The 16430-nt window shown below is 41.5% G+C and overlaps 1 protein-coding gene across 7 annotated transcripts in view; it reads right to left on the reverse strand.

Moving 5' to 3' along the window:
- The window catches only part of LOC128756728 (uncharacterized), an 86355-nt gene that overhangs the window by 60292 nt on the left and 9633 nt on the right, over positions 1 to 16430 (reverse strand). For all 7 annotated transcript variants that reach the window (XM_053861295.1, XM_053861294.1, XM_053861296.1 and 4 more), the window contains one exon: positions 987 to 1129. The gene's annotated coding sequence lies outside the window, so the exon portion shown is untranslated. The remainder of the gene's footprint in view (positions 1 to 986; positions 1130 to 16430) is intronic.

Genomic DNA, 16430 nt, shown 5'->3' on the forward strand with positions numbered 1-16430 from the left:
TTGCCAGCACACATATGCACTTATGTATCAAGAAAAGAATGAGCAACAGTGTATAATGTGCAAAATGATCATAAAGAAGTCGAGACTAGACCATCAAACAACTATAAAGTGATTGTCATGCCTTTTTTTCATTATCTGATTTGTGCTTCAGTCAAGTAGATGATTGTGTTTTAGAGATGAAACTGCATCAGTCTGTGCAGTGATCCACAAAACACGATATAAAGTGAAAACTTAGTTTTCCTCAGGTGGACTCCCTGGGTATGGGGTAAGATCATCAATCAGAGAGGCACAAAGTAAAACCACCGCTCTCCATTGAGAGGTGATTTCAGCAGTTTGTCAATGCTTTTGGGTCAACAAGTGTTTAATAATGTGACACTGGGAGGACGCTCTAGTGAGATTTTGACATGGGACAGTCAGGGTATTGAGCTGGAGGACGTGCGCAGTCCAGGCCTCTTGACTTGGGCTGCTGTCTTGGCGACCACACTGCAAATAAGAACCAACTGCACAGATGGATGGAATGATGTCAAGGCTGTCGCAAAAATCCTTTTACTATGACATTATAGTGGAATATAATAAAAAACTGTAACCCCAGTATGGGCATTAGCCATAGCAAGAACTCTTAAAATGCAATAACCAACTTCACTGATACAATGTTTGTATCCCAAGTCTTTGGATGATGCAGTCAAAATAAGTTGGAATGTTGAAGAGAGCATGTGTTGCAACAGATGTCTGACTGTGGCCCATACAAAACAAACTGATATGTAATAATTCAGTACGGAATATGATTTGCACAATTCAACGTCATGCAAAAGTTAGACATATTTTAAAGTGATGATTAGTTAAAAATGGTTTGCAACATGGTTTTTGTAGGCTAGAGAGCAGACAAAAAAAAGGTGTTTTCACTGTGATTGTGTCTTGTTGGAACACCGAAAACAATAAGAAATATATAAATAAAGAAATAAAATTTGACGCCGGCAACAACTTACCCTGAGTCTTCCAGACGCCTCCTCAGTTGAGAAACTTTGCTTTCGGTGAAAGCAAAAGTATATTCTGTCCAAAGCCTTCCTCCGCTGGAGCTTGACAGTGCCATTTGGATAATCCAGAAGCCCCAGTACCAGTTGCTAAGACACTGCAAGAAAATGCATTGTGTCAGGGGAATGTAGTCACACATGATCCTGCCTTTGGGTCATTTTTACTGCAATAAATACGATATTAGTCCAAACATTGACCAATGCATGCTTTAACTCACAGGATAGAAAATGACATCATATATACAGAGAAAATTTATGTCACATTTCAGTGACATTGATTGAAGTCATACCCAATATGTTAGTGAAGATTAATTTTAATCCTGGTACAGAGCCAGGTTTGCCAAAGAAATATTTTCACAGAAGTGTAACTACAGAGTACAATAATCTAATTCAGAAACTACCACAACCTAAATCAGTGCCAAACTCAATTAACAAGATGGCCGACTGACGTATATCAAGGTCTTGGATCTTGTATTAATTAGTATTTATTTATTTATTTATTTGTTTTAGTTTTTCTGAAATGTTTGCATGTGTGGCAAATAATCAAAGTCATCTAAATAATAATACATTTGCTATTACAATTTAGGCCACACTCTAAACGTGATCATTTATAACTTAACTTCAATGAGCCACTTGAAGACCAACACTAAATACAGCAGCACAATATTTTCAACATTGTGACTGTGGCTTTAAATACCCTCAGCTAGCGCCACAAATAGACTCTGCACTCATGGTGCCAGTCTTGAATATAGTATGCTGGATTAATATGTTCTTGTGTTGATATATCTCATCATGGATTGCAGCACTTGCCTTCTGCTTTTGTGTATTCTATTGTGTTCTCTTGTGTATTCCTTTCACCACATTGTGACAATCATCAATGCGGTAATACATGTATTGTTGAGGTGTTTGGCATTTGCGTGCCATTCACAGAAAAGATGACAAGCAAACAGATATGGCAGTGAAGCATCGCCACCTTGAGTAGATGATTTAATGAAAGTGTTTCCAAACCTCTTGACAATGTACAGTGGGCCTGTGGCAGTCGAGCTAAATTCGGACCGCTAACACAGGGCTGTAGGAGCGTCACATTTATTTGAACTGTTGGTAGAAGGTTCTGTTCTATGAGACCATAATTGAAGATAAAAATGATAGAAATTAATTTTATTCATCATAAAAAATAAATAAACTGTGAGCCTTCTAAAATAAAATCAACACAATGGGACTGAATAATATATATACATATATATATACACACACACATATATATATCTACAATATGTCAATTGGATGTTCATTATTTAATTAATATGTATTATATAACTCAGCACAATAATAACATGCACTTAATAAATTAATAAATAAATATTTACTCCATCAATGTGCCCTACCAAAACACTGAGCATTGACAGGCTACTTTTCAATTTTGAAAATTGAGTAAATAGTTAAAGAGGAAATGTCTTGCCTGCAGCGCATGTCTTTGTTGCAATGCAATTAAAACTCTTTTTTTTTCATCTTGTCTAAGCTCATGGACTCATAATAGATTCATCACTTAATTCAACTGTATAGTTAAGTAACTTGCTATGTAAACACATTCAACACAAACGTCATGGAACAAAAATGCCCACAGAGCTTCTCACAACATTACACAAACATCACCACTGGAGCCACCGTGCCATGTTCAGTAAAGCAGATCTTCTCTTGAGCTCTGGCTTTTCAGCTAGAATCAAAGAGCGCTGACCTGCACCGGCTCTGCCCGGAAGGTCTGCAGGGAGTCCATCTCAGATCCCGGAACGGTCTGCCATGCCACGCTGGGATCCCCCACAGATCCCCCTTCCCTGGATTCAGCCCCTTCCTCACTTAGCTCTGTTATTGCTTCATCCCATCAATCTGTCATCTAAGCTCTTTGACACGAAGCACAGTGTGGTGGCGCAATTTCTCACTTCACGCTTTCTCTTTCAATATGGTGGCAGCATTTTAAGATTAGTCACCTCACCAGCCAGGATTGACTCCCTGCTGATTGGGGAAGGCAGCAGGGGGTCACAATACCCTTGTGAGAGAGCCGTAGGCACGCTAAAACCAAGATGTCACTCACTGGTGACAATTGACTCTTAATAACTGTTAGATTAGTGACTCTCACTATAAGCCTTCCTGACAAGTGGAATATTTGTTTTGTTAAAATGTATGTATCCGAGTCAATAAAGTTAATGACAAAAATAACATTAGAGTAATCATTCTTGGGAGATATAAACACAAGTACATATAAAGTGCTGCTCAGTCAACTGGTCATTTTAAGTGAAAAATATATTTCTTTACTCCATGTCTCAAGCAGATTCCCAGATTCCTTTAGAATGAGACAACCAGATCCAAATTTCTACTGAACTGAGTTTTCACGTTACTAAAACCTTGATCTGATTTGTGATGAACACATGAGTCAATGATAGCTAGAACACAGGCCAGAAAAAAAGCAGGAAATTCAGGATGGAACCTCTTTAGCGAGAGCCTCTTTATGAACTGAGAAAATAATAAATATGTTCAGACAGCCGAAGTTATTTATTACTGCTAACAACATCAGCGGTGACTAGTAAAGAGAGCTTGTTTTTCAATGTCTGCCGCTGGACTCAACTCACTCGAGAGCACACTATTCAACTTATTTTTCAGTGAGGATGAAAGGACGACTCCAAACTATGCATGTCGTCCATTCACTGGAGGAAAGAAAAGACAGCAGAAAGAGTTGGACGCGGGCGGAGGGGTGGAGCACTGCATAAATTTTTACATACACGAGGTAGCAGACAAAGTGATTGTTGCTTCCCCACAACTTTTTTCTCCTCCTCCAGAAAACACTTTCCTTGCTGAATAGGCAGCTATTAGTGACTCCATTATGGGCACAAGCTCTTGAATGGCTCCTCACTGTGTGTCTTTATCATAGTCAGCCTTGTGAATACAGCAGCCCCCCCCCTTCTCTGTAGTCCCCCAAGCTCCTTATTGATAGGTGCTATGGTGCAAGGGATGATGGGTGAGGTGGTGAGAAAGGGGGGTAGACCATACTCACCCCCTGTTGCGTGTTCCAGGTGTGGTGGGTTAAGTGTAGCCCTCCATTCTGTACACTCTTTCTTCACCACTTGTTCCAGTAAGAAAAATAATTGAGGCTCTGTTTTTAATGGCTGATCTACATAATGTACCCCCCTTATTCTCCAGTGCAACCAAAGACAAGTCAGGCCCCCAGCGAATGGCTGCACACAGCCTCAGAGCAAGGTATTGTTGCAGGATTATTCAGGAGTTAGCTGAAAGAAAGATGCAAAAAAGCCCCCGTATGTACTTTATCTCCAGGAGAGGCAGACGCGAAAATTGAGTTTCTTTAGAAACATGAGTTACAGCTGAAAACACCTGGAGAAAAAAAACAAACAATCAATCAACATACCGCTACAGCGATGGGTGGCTCTATGAACCAGTCTAATTCCAGACAGACGTGGGGCAGACTCATCTCATGAAAGTCTAAAAACATCTTCAACATCTTCAGGTGGAACTGACCATGGCAATAAATTTGATTCTGATTCTGGATATGGGCACACCCAATATCACACAGGAACAATTTAGAACCACTCAAAACTGGCTTAGATACAAAGTGGTTCAAAATAACAACAAATATGTACGAATCACAAGACTTTTTTTTAACTTTTAGAAAAAAAAAGTTCATTAGCACACAATGAAAATATGATTGTGCTAAGATAATGATGATGCGGTGCGAGGGAATAAAACCCCTCATAATTTCACTTCATATTGTTCACACTTAACTCACAAGGGCCAGACAGGAATATTTAAAGAGACCACTTGGATCCTTTTTAGTACAATGGCCAGGCTTGACAAAAAAAAAAAACAACATTGCTCAAAACAAAAAGCAAAAGCAGGATCCATCAACAAAACTTTGAAGTTTTACGTGCCGGTGAGTAAGAGATGAATTTGGGAGCTTTGTGGAAACACGCTCACCTCCGCAGAGAAACAGCTGCTCCCTGTCAATGCATCACCTGCTCGTCTGAGCCGTAGCCACGGCAACTTGGGGTGTCAGCGGTGGGAGGGATTAGGAAAGGTTATGGCTGGACTGAAGCTGGGTACAAATCCAAGAAACTGAAATGGTTAAGGTTGGTCAGAAAATGTCTCCCTCTGCTGTCCGCCACAAGTTCTGCCAAATCAATAACCAGGGACCAAAAAAAGTAGTATGTAAAAATTATATTCACCAATATACGTCCTTAATACAAACATGAAAATTGTGAAAACATGACAAAAAAGTGTAAATTGTTTTAAAAACGCAATAGACTTCATACTGCTCACCTATAGTGCACAGTATTCTCATTAGATACTTAAATATATAAATAACAAACTTAAGTGCACGTGTAAATCTGTATACATTTTTAATGGAGGGTAAAAATCTATGATCAAAGTGAGTGTACAATTATTCCATCCCACTGCAATGATTATATCTATCTTTTTATTCTAAAAACATCCAGCACAAAGTGTGAAGATGTTGCAATGTACATCCATAGACACACACGCACAGGTTTGTCACGCCACCTATATGGGGACCGCTCATTGCCATAATGTTTCCACCAGCCTCTCACCCTTGATTTAATCAACCAAAACAAATGTCTAAACTTAACTGGGAACCAAACATAAACACAAATACAATAACCTGGTTATTTTGATGGTTTAACCCTCAAAATGTCTAAGAAGTGAGGACCAGCCAAAATGTCCTCAGTCAGTTGGTTAAAAACTAAATACTGGCTCTCACAAAGATCGGACACACACATACACGCGCATGTGCCGAACAAAAGCAGCTGCAAAGTGTTATGCTGCATTTGGAAGCACCCAAGTGAGCAGTCGTGTGCGTGTGGTGAGAGACGTCAGTCAGTCGGAGGCTCCTCATTAAGTCCGTGCTTCAGCCTCCAACTGAACAGTAGAGCAAGCTGAGCAAACAGCCCAGAGACAAACGTGATGATGAACATAATGAAAAAGCAAACACTGTGCCACCTCTGTGTGAAGACAATAGTCCAGTAAGAATGACATGTTTTTAGAAAATCTATCAGGTATATTCCGGACAGGAAGAAAATGAAGTGTTCGGGCGAACCACACTTGGTTTAGGTCGGTCTGGAACTTTTTCTGCTTCGATATTTCACAAATATGAAATTATTTGTGCGATTTTCACTTCTGCTCAATATTGGAGAGAAAGCGTCTCTCCACACTTCAGTGCTCACTTGTGCCACTTTTGCCCCGCTCCGGCCGTAAGAGAAAGTCTGATTGACAGGTGACAGTGACCACAGCTGCAGGACGGAAACAGCTATTGTGTGTGAGGTGACTGAGACGTGAGGGCGGTGACCTGGTCACCCTTGTCCACAAGACCATCAGCCTTGGAGTGTGGGTGCTCACTTTATCAACACACCCTCAGACCACAGCCTACAGACTCTTAAAACAATCACAACAATCTAATCTTCACCACAGGTTGTTTAGGAAACTGACGGGATTAGTTATCTGCTTCACCTGTGTGGATCATGGTTCCTCTGTCCTCCGAAGCTGATTCACCAAATTCAACAACTTTAATATTCTGTGGGACTTTAAATGAATCCTTGTTCAAAACACCTCGGCGCTGATCGGTTGATGAGGCTTTATGAGACAGTGTCCGAATTGTCAGAGGCCACAGGATGGCACTGTCTGCTGTATAGTCTTTGCCTTTAAACAACTGTTTCAATGAAGTTTCAGATCATTTTTAAACCAAGACTGCCATCTAAGTAGCTCTTAAAATTATGAAACTGCGTCCTCAGCCTGTCACTACAGATCAGCTGATGAAGATAAGTGTTTCTTGACACACTGGGGCACACAACTAAAGTTTGTAAGTTTGTTGCCAGATAGAACATATGACATCAAAATCACCTATGAAATGAACAAATTATTCTCTTTGTCAGCGACATAGTTAGAAATTACCAGAAGCAACATCATAAAAATGTGTGAGTGAATAAATGACATGATCACAAGTTGTTGCTGGTTTAAGTGATGGGAGAAGTAAACCTCCCACTGACCATATCCCTGACTAAATGAGACTCCTGCACTGAGCACCTCCTTCTGGTATAAGACTTTCAGGTCTATCTTAGTGCAGCTTTATACACCCTTATTCACTTCATATGCGTTATTAACTGTATACACTGTGATGTCATAAACAAACCACCCTGATGATGGAGACAAAATGAGAAAATTGAAGAGTTCTGGAGGACTTCTACCCAGATGTTGGATTTTATGTGTACACATTTTAGTGCTTTTTGATCATTGTGGTATACATACACATACATTATCAGTCCATCGCAGGGCACACGCACCATTCACACACACAATTTTTGAGTGGCCATTTAACCTCGAGAATATGCCTTAGGGTTGTGAACTAGGTGAAAACCAACGTGCACATGAGGAAAACATGCAAACAGTCCAACCCAGGAATTGAACCCGCAACCTTCTTGACCTTCTTCAACCATGTGGCCTTGATCATTCTGGAACCAAATGCAATGAACTGTGATTAATTAATATTAAAACTTCTAGTTTATTCTAATGAGAAATGTCCAATATTAGTAATAACATAGTCTGGCTATAGAATAGGACAGGACCATTTCATTTTGACAAGAAGGTTTCTCCTGATCTGATGCATGGCCATCATGTGCACATCATGTCAACGTGTCGTGAGCGATGTCCTGGAAATACTCTCATTTCCTGCACAGACACCAGGCCAGACTGAGGTTTGCCTGCTGAAGGTGTTGATCCTGGGAGAGGAGCTGTCAGGACCACGTGTGGCAGAGAAGAGGTCCAGAGACAGAGGGCTGACTTTCCCTGGGTGTAAAATTCAATTATTCAAGTGTATTTGTTTGTTAAGAGCGGCAGGCGGACGGCTGCACATTCCCAGCGTGTGACAAGAGGGTTAAGAAGCAGAGAAAAGCCTCCATTATTGCCAGTGAGAACTGCCCATGTGTCTGGCTGCACGGCCCCCGCTCTTATTCACTCTCAAGCTCAAACTTTCTTACCCCTTTCTCTCTTCCCACTTCTTTTTTTCCCCTTTGCTGTTCCCTCCTCCTTTCTCCTCCTTGCTCTCTTGGTTTTCCAGAAAAGAGCCACAACAATGCAGCCAGAGGACGGAGATTGAATTCTTCAGCACCCCTGTGGACAGGGAACATGTGGACAGCATTCGCAGGATGTCCGTCAACTAGTCCATTAATCAACGACAGCTCATGAAAACACTATTAGGATGCTCACAAGTCCATTGCAAATTATCATCACTAAGCACCCCTGCCACTCTCCCCCTGCATCATAAGAGTGTATTTCACTCATTGTGCGTTTGAATTATCGTGTCACTGGGGGCAGCAGCACATGCAACATTTTCTCCTTGAAGTTTGAACCCAAGGTTTATGTAGAGATACACAATGTTACACAAAACAAGCGTGGGGCATCTGATGAAACAAGAACAATTCAGTAGGGTCTGCAGCACATGCTGATAAAAAAGGAGTCATTATATAACCATAGCTGGGAGCTTACAAGTCATAGGTTTTCTTCTCACAATTCAGTCTTAAATGGTGCTGCGATCTGTTGAGTGATTTCCGAGGTAGTTTGAGACTGCAGAAAGTCAAGTAAAACTGTCCACCTCTTTCCGTCTCTTAAACAAGGGTACATACATGAAACATTATTAAGACGTGTAGTAATGTACTGCAGACAATAACACTAGTCTTTACCATTAATCCCCTCATGCACACCAGCAACACATTATTCTGCCACAGGTCACTACTTTTCCACCCTCTGATGCGTCTGTCGGTATGGAAGTTCAACATCACTGGCAGACAGGGACCAAACGTTCACAAGTGCATGTCAAATTAAGGCAAAAATATAAAGCAAGACCTGACTTTGGTGCTATTACATGTTACACTATTACACTATTACTATGATATTACGCATTGTGCCGGTGGGCTTACATTTCAAGAGCTGTACTGCCCTCGTGTGGCGCATCTTAACCATCATGTGAGGCAGCTCAATGTGTAACACGTTTCAAACACAGCCTAATGATTTGCATAATACATACAGAAGAAAAGAAAACACAAGAGAAGGCTATTCAGAGTACCAGGCTCCAAAGTCTCCAAATCCATGGGGATGGGGAAGTCTGAAAGCAACAGAGCAAATCTTCCAGAATAGGTCATGACAGAAATTGATTCTCTGTGGCGTCATTTTGGCAAACATGGGAAACAGAGCAATTCCATGCTGGAGGGCCTTTTGTAAGCGTGCATTTCTCCAGCAGTTACACAAATGTATATGTGGTGTAGTGCACCAGTTATGCCTTTGGGCGGTGCTAACTAACCTCTTCTCAGGTTTGTTCACTGTGACTTGTGGTAGAGGTGGGCATGACGAATCTCTGAAGGCGGCAAACCATCAGTATCGCTGTCTGCTCAGCTGGTAAGCCACGTTTAGAAACCGGGTACATGTTGAGTGTCTTCTGGTCTGCTCAGAGTTGGTTGTTGATTGAAGGTGATATTTTTTTTAATTTACTTATTATCTCTATGTTTGTCTGTCTGAGAAGTGTGTTATTTTGTCAATTTTATTGAAAAAGGGATTGTTCGCTGTCTGTCCTGCTGTTATGGCTGATGAGAGACAAAAGAAATAAAAGAAACCAAATCTTCTCAACACCATCTCCGATCGCCTCTTCGTCTGTGATGTCCCGGACCCGCTCACCCCATCCACTACATACAGAACACAACGCAGAGTCAAGGAGGGCTGAGTACGAGAGCGTCAGGAGGGTGATAACTTTGGTGCAGTGACCTGGATGGTGAGCAATTGAGAAAAAAAATATATTAATAATTATTTGCTGATTCTCACAATAGAACACTTCAGATTTTACTTATGATGTAGTTTTTGTCATTGAGGTACTGTATTTCACGAGAGGGTTTGAATATTGTGTTGGTGTTTTGAATTTGTATATACTCCGAGACCTGGCTAGACAGAATAAGAATTTCCACACTCCCAACAAGGTCAAGAAAACCATGGCACAGGTGCATGTCACCTCAGATGATGGTAGCAGTGTGAGGAGAGAGAAGGGGAAAGCTACAACAGAGCTGACAGAGATGGGTCAGGAAGCTTGCCCTCAGCCAAGAAGATCAAATGAACAAGTTGGCACACTGAGAGCAAAGAATTGTTTCCTCAACTTACGGTGCTCCGCCCCCTTGTACAACCAACGCGTGGGAACGACAAGCTCAAACACAAGCTGGTGCAATAACCTATTTTAATCTAGTTTACTCTGGTGCAATAACCTATTTTAATCTAGTTTTCTCTGGTGCAATAACCTATTTTAATGTAGTTTAATTTTAACATTTTATTATTTTTTTATTTTATTTTTAATTTTATTTTTATGTTATTAGTATTATTATTTTATTTTATTTTATTTTTTATTCTCTGTGTGATGCTCTTCCTGACTGCATGCCCTTTCTTGCCTCTATTGCGGCTGGAAATGTAAATTTCCTGGAGGGAGTCATCCCAAAGGGATCAATAGTCTAGTCTAAGTCTAAGTCTAAGCTTTGTCTGTCACCGATGTGGGAGGCCCAGGCACATCGCCAAGTCGTGCTGAGCAGTGCTACCTGAGACAAACTGGGCGGAACACCCTCAGCCATAGATGCCACTGGTGACGCCCACATCTAATCATCCTCAGCCATCTGCACCTGTTCTCCCAAACACATCCACACCTCAGCATTTACAATACTGGCATGTGGTTTACGGCACTGCTAAACAAGAAAAAAGTTGACGAGCCACAAGAAACGTACGACATGGTGGGCCCCATTGTGTACATGGGTAAAAAAATATGCATCACTTCAGGCAAAGAAATGGATCTAAAATGCAGAATAAAAGGTGGCCCTCTGAGAAAAGCAGACACAGCTCTTACTGAAGGTCAACCTTCTATCCAACTCCCTCAGAACCTCCTGGTGGCCAAAGTTCTGGCAAATGTGAAGAATGGGTGTGCCCCGGTCCGGGTTATGAACCTGTCTCAGCGTGACATAACTAATCGCCCCAACACCCACCTGGCAAATACAGTCTTTGTGCATAATGTAATGGAGTTCCCTGATGATGTACACGGAGAAACCGGAAAGAAAGGTCGCAGCTGAGATTGAGTTGTCCCTGATTGTGGTATTGACTTCAGTGAAGTTGAAGTGGAGAATGAAGCGAGCTTGTCTTCAAGAACTATTGGACAAAAATGCAGATCTGTTTTCTCAACACTCCACCGATTATGGGCACACAACCACAGTACTGCACGAGATCCCACTGGACGATTCCAGACCGTTACGTCTTCCATATCGCAAAATACCACCTTCTCAGTAGCAAGATGTAAGGAAGCTGTTGACAGAGATGGAAGCCGCGGGTGTCATCCGTCCTACTAAAAGCCCCTATGCCTCACCTGTGGTGGCCGTAGTGAAAGAGGATGGGTCACTAGGACTCTGCATTGACTATTGGAAGCTGAATGCATGCGGCACACGCGACACCTCCCCCCCTCCTAGAATTGAAGAGGCCCTTGAGTTGCAGGGCCAGGCCAAGTGCTTTTTTACACTTGACTTAACCTCTGGCTACCGACTAGTGGAAGTTGCTGAACTTGGCAAGCACAAAACAGCCTTCAGCGCACCTATGGGTCTCTTTGAAGCAAACAGAATGCCATTTGGGTTGCAGAATGCGTCCTCCACAACCTGAACTTCGCTCATCTGTTAATATATCTTGATGACTTGATCATCTTTTCAAAGTCCTTTGGTGAACATCTGGAGAGGCTACAACTTGTTGTACACTTGAAGTCTGGCTGAGCGTGTAGACACAATGACACATGCGTACAACTGCTCTCGTCACGACTCAACTGGTTTCAGTCCATATTATCTCATGTTTGGTAGAATCCCCATTGACATTGTTTTCGGCTCCCCTGTTACTAACCAGTCTGATAATTACCCTGAATATGTTCAGACGTTGCTTGACTCACTGACAGAGGCCTATGCCCTGGCCAATCAAGCCTCGCTTGACCAGACCAACCGAAGAAACGTTGTGACAAAGAAGCACAAAGTAATGACTTCCATCCTGGTGACAGAGTGCTGGTCATAGTTTGCCATGTTGAGGGACGACAAAAGTTGGGAGACCGTTGAGAATCTCGCCCACACATTGTGGTGAAGAAACAGCCCAACCTGCCTGCATACGTGGTGCGGCAGGAGGATGGTGAAGCTGAGAGAGTGGTGCGTCGAAACCTACTGACGCAGTGTATGTTTCTTCCCGTGGAACGAGGAAATGGTATTCTGGAGGAAACCAACCTGTCCAATTCACCTCATTGACTATAATGAAGAGGATGGATCAGGGTCTGGGAGTCCTGAGAACAGTGAGGAGGAAGGTGAGAGTGTAATACGATGTGAAGATGAGTGTACTGAAGTGGAAGTGGAGTCAGAGACTGAGAAAACAAGACAAATATCTCAGACTTCATCTTGAGTTCGTCTCTGGTGTCCCTGACCCGTTTACCCCATCCACTACATACAGAACACAACGCAGAGTCAAGGAGGGCTGAGTACGAGAGCGAAAGGAGGGTTACATATAATAATTGAGCTCTTGAACAAACCTGCGTATTCAATAAAATATCTGCTGTCTGTATAACACTGTTGTGTTAACATTGAACAATTTTAAACATGTATTACCTTTTCTATGTGAAGCCTTCTTATGCATAACATCCAGGTCTTCGACCAAATGAACCTGAATCCAGTCTAAGGCATAAATACATTACTACAAAATAAGTAATAAACCAATCTTCCAACAGAGGCATTCAAACATGAGTAACTTGAAAACTCTGAAAACAACGAGCCCAGCTAACAGTTAGACTGAAGAACAAGAAAAGAGCAATTGCTTCAAATGACCTTGTGTTTTTTAAGGAACCATGAAGATTATTTTTTTACCATAGAAACCCTGAATGTCTTTTGTTCCCTTCATACGCACATGCAAAATGCAACTTAACCAAACAGTAACCATTCATTCAATTAACAGCTTCCACTGCAATGACCTCCAAAGTACTTGACAACAAATCAGAGCGTGAACGGTTTCCATCACCTACATAAGTGTCGTGAGTAAGTAATGACGAGTAGGACAAACAACAGCAACTAAAAGAGTTACAGTACTTCAATTTAAAGGCTTTTACGGTAATTTCATTATTGTTGGAGCGGGTAGCAGCGAAGTGGCCCTCACAAACAGCTACTGCCATGGAGTGGGGTCGATGACCAAAAGTCTCAGGCTGTTTTCATGTTTCAAACTACACCTGGTTCTGACCTCAACTGGCTACTGGCCAAGAGCATGTGTTTTACTTCTGTGACCTGAGATCACCTCATAGATGTAGAGCTGTTCCTGGATCAGTGTAAACTTCCAAACCAATAAATGTGCATTTGCCATTGACTGGCATTATTCGACAGGATGACCAATCCATCATTCCCTAAAGATACTGACTCCACAAAAAACTGGGTCCTAAGATGATTTCTTTAAACAGACATCCAACAATGAATGTATCTGATAAAGACACAAAAGTGTGAATGACGTCAATTTTAGAGGAAGATGAAGATAATAAAATCTTCTACCACAACAACAGACGACCCAAACCGTGCTCTGGATGCAGACATCCGAGCAGATCGCAATCTTCATAGTTTGGATGTGACAGAAATGACATTTAAGGCAACTTTAAAGGCAACTGTTAACTGAAGAAAAAAACAAACAAACAAAATGACTAGGCGTCTAGAGAAAGATGTCCAGATGATGGCGAACAGGAAGGAGAAGACTACTACTCTACTACTCTGGTCAGAATGTATTGATGACACACATTGTAAAATTGCATCTACACACTTCAATCTGACTAAGGTCCAATTAGTCTAAGAGTTTCCAGATACGAACTGACTAGTCGTGGCCAACGGGAGATTGGGTTGGCAGGATAGGTAACAGTAGGGACAGTTATAGGTGTAGTCAGTCTCTGGGTGCGACATGTTCTCAATTTAGCGAGTTGTATCCAACATCAAGCAGAGGCATGCCAGACGGTATAATGACTTCAAGAGGAAATGAACTCCAGCACTCCCCGCAACCATGAACAGGACTAAGTGCTGGTTAACCGATGATGTATGTATGTATAAGAGGACAGGTGTTTTTTTTTTTTCACGCAAAGGTGGAAGACCAGAATCTTCCTCATGCTATTGACACCATGCCCAGTGCAGGCCGCAGTGAAGACGGGTCCCCCACGGCATTGGCTCTGCAATAGAGGCAGACAAGAACTTGGATCAATTATATATACTACACAGCTTTTGGAGGACTGGGCGATCAATTGGCTCCGACGTCACTCAACCTGCCAAAAAAAGAAAGGCACTTGACGTCCTGATGGCAGAAGAAAGAGGTGTTCGTTCAATGTTGAAAGGTTGCTGTTGTCCTTCCATTCCAAATAATCCAGCCCCTGGAGGAAGCATCTCTTGTTCTCTGAAGGGTTTGTCAGAAGAAGTGGTGAGGAAGAGTGGTGTTGAGGACCAGTTCTCAAGCTGGTTTACATGCTGGTTTGGGAAATGGGGTGGTTATGGCAAGAACAACAGCTGTAGCAGACTGATGTGCCTTAACAATCACTCTAGATGACGTCCAAGAAGAACCAGGATGGTAGTAGACAGTGAATGTCTGAAAATGATTTTTCCTGACATGACAGCTCGGTCAGAACCTAACACCCACATGCTACACAAGAATTCACAACGAACCGCTGGTCAAAGCCAGTGAGAAGTTAGATTATAAGTTTTCATGGTGTAGCAAATATTATACGTATGATGAACAGGAGGATAAATATGGAAAACTGGATAAAGTTATTTATTTTGCACTTGCTTGCCTCCCCACATGGCTTCTTGGACCTCCTTCCGAACCAAGGTCACGAACAGACAAGCAGGCCGAGCCAAGATGCCATGAGAAGAAAAATGATTAGTTTTACCTTCTAAAAGATTTCACACTTGTGCTTGTGCAAGGAGTCCCTTGTGACCTTTCTCCTTGGATATAAAGTGATCCTTATCTCAGCTTTACTTGTCATGATCACTGTTAGTTTTGGGTAAACTGCTGATTTTTTTTATCCAATAAAAAGTCTAGATAATAACTGTATGGCTTATTGAGGCTGTTTTCAGCAGATATTAAGGAACAAAAACTGTCAAAGACCCCAAAGTCCTGTTTTTTTTTCATTGCATTCGATCAAGTATCTCGCCGGACAGGTGATATTTAGCCTAACAAGTATCATGAGTTCTTAACCTGAAATAAAATATTAGCAGAGTTAAACATGGCAAACAGAAGAAGTCTATGGCAGAACACTGCAACTAACTAAGATTATATACAAGAAGTTCCCATCAGGACTTGTGGTTTCGATGATTGCAGGCACTGATGAGTCTTAAAGGTTGTGTTTTGACAAACAACATGTACAGGTGTCTACATTCAAACTGTTTTTGGACTTTGGTTAAATAAAAATAATGAATCAAAATAATAAAAAACAATAAATAAATAAACAAGGGAGCCGATAACCACAGGGCCAGAATGCAAGGTGCTGGCTTTATAAAGAAAATATTTCTTGACTCCATCAATTATTGATAGAAAGGAAAACAGTCTAGCTACAGTTGCGTAACTGGTAACTCTTCACAGTTTGACACTGTGACGTCTACTTTGCACTTGCCATAGCTAAAAGCTTATTATTGGCCACTAGCCTTTAGCCTAGACAAAATCATGGCAGGTGTTGAGCTATGACCCATAGATAGATAGATTTTCTTGTCAAAAAAGACTTTAATGGTTGTTTCTTGGACAGGTTCACTCACTCAGATTTGGAGTGGAATTCCTTCAAGGTCGGATCCTCACCTGACGAGTCACAGGATCCCAAAATTTTAGAAATGCCTGGCCAATACCAAATATTCAAGGTGACTACAATTTTACAGATGTTGGATATAATACTTGCGAACATATTTATGTTTTTTTAAAGAAAGTTCATGTTTAGATAATTGAACATTTTGTTTTTTTTGTTTTTTTGTTTTGTTTCAGACTAAGCTTTTCAAATCATACATTTCTACATGCATCTTCAGTTGACCACTGCTCAGTCATGTTCAGGGTTGCGGGGAGTGCTGGAGACAATGATAATAATTTAAAAAACATAATACAATTAACAAGAGAGATAAAGAGAGGGCTCTCGATAGTTTGGCTGAACACTCATTGCAAACTGCATATTTTAATCTCCCTGTCCGGTATTAGTCAAAGAAAATGTTTCGCCTCCTATCCAGAAGGCTTCGTCGGTTCTCAGGAGCTTGGTTGGAGTTCAGGCTGATTTAAACCTTTGTTGCGTGATTACCCGGATAA

This window comes from Synchiropus splendidus, chromosome 4 (assembly GCF_027744825.2).
Source record: "Synchiropus splendidus isolate RoL2022-P1 chromosome 4, RoL_Sspl_1.0, whole genome shotgun sequence".
NCBI classification, from domain to species: Eukaryota; Metazoa; Chordata; class Actinopteri; order Syngnathiformes; family Callionymidae; genus Synchiropus; species Synchiropus splendidus.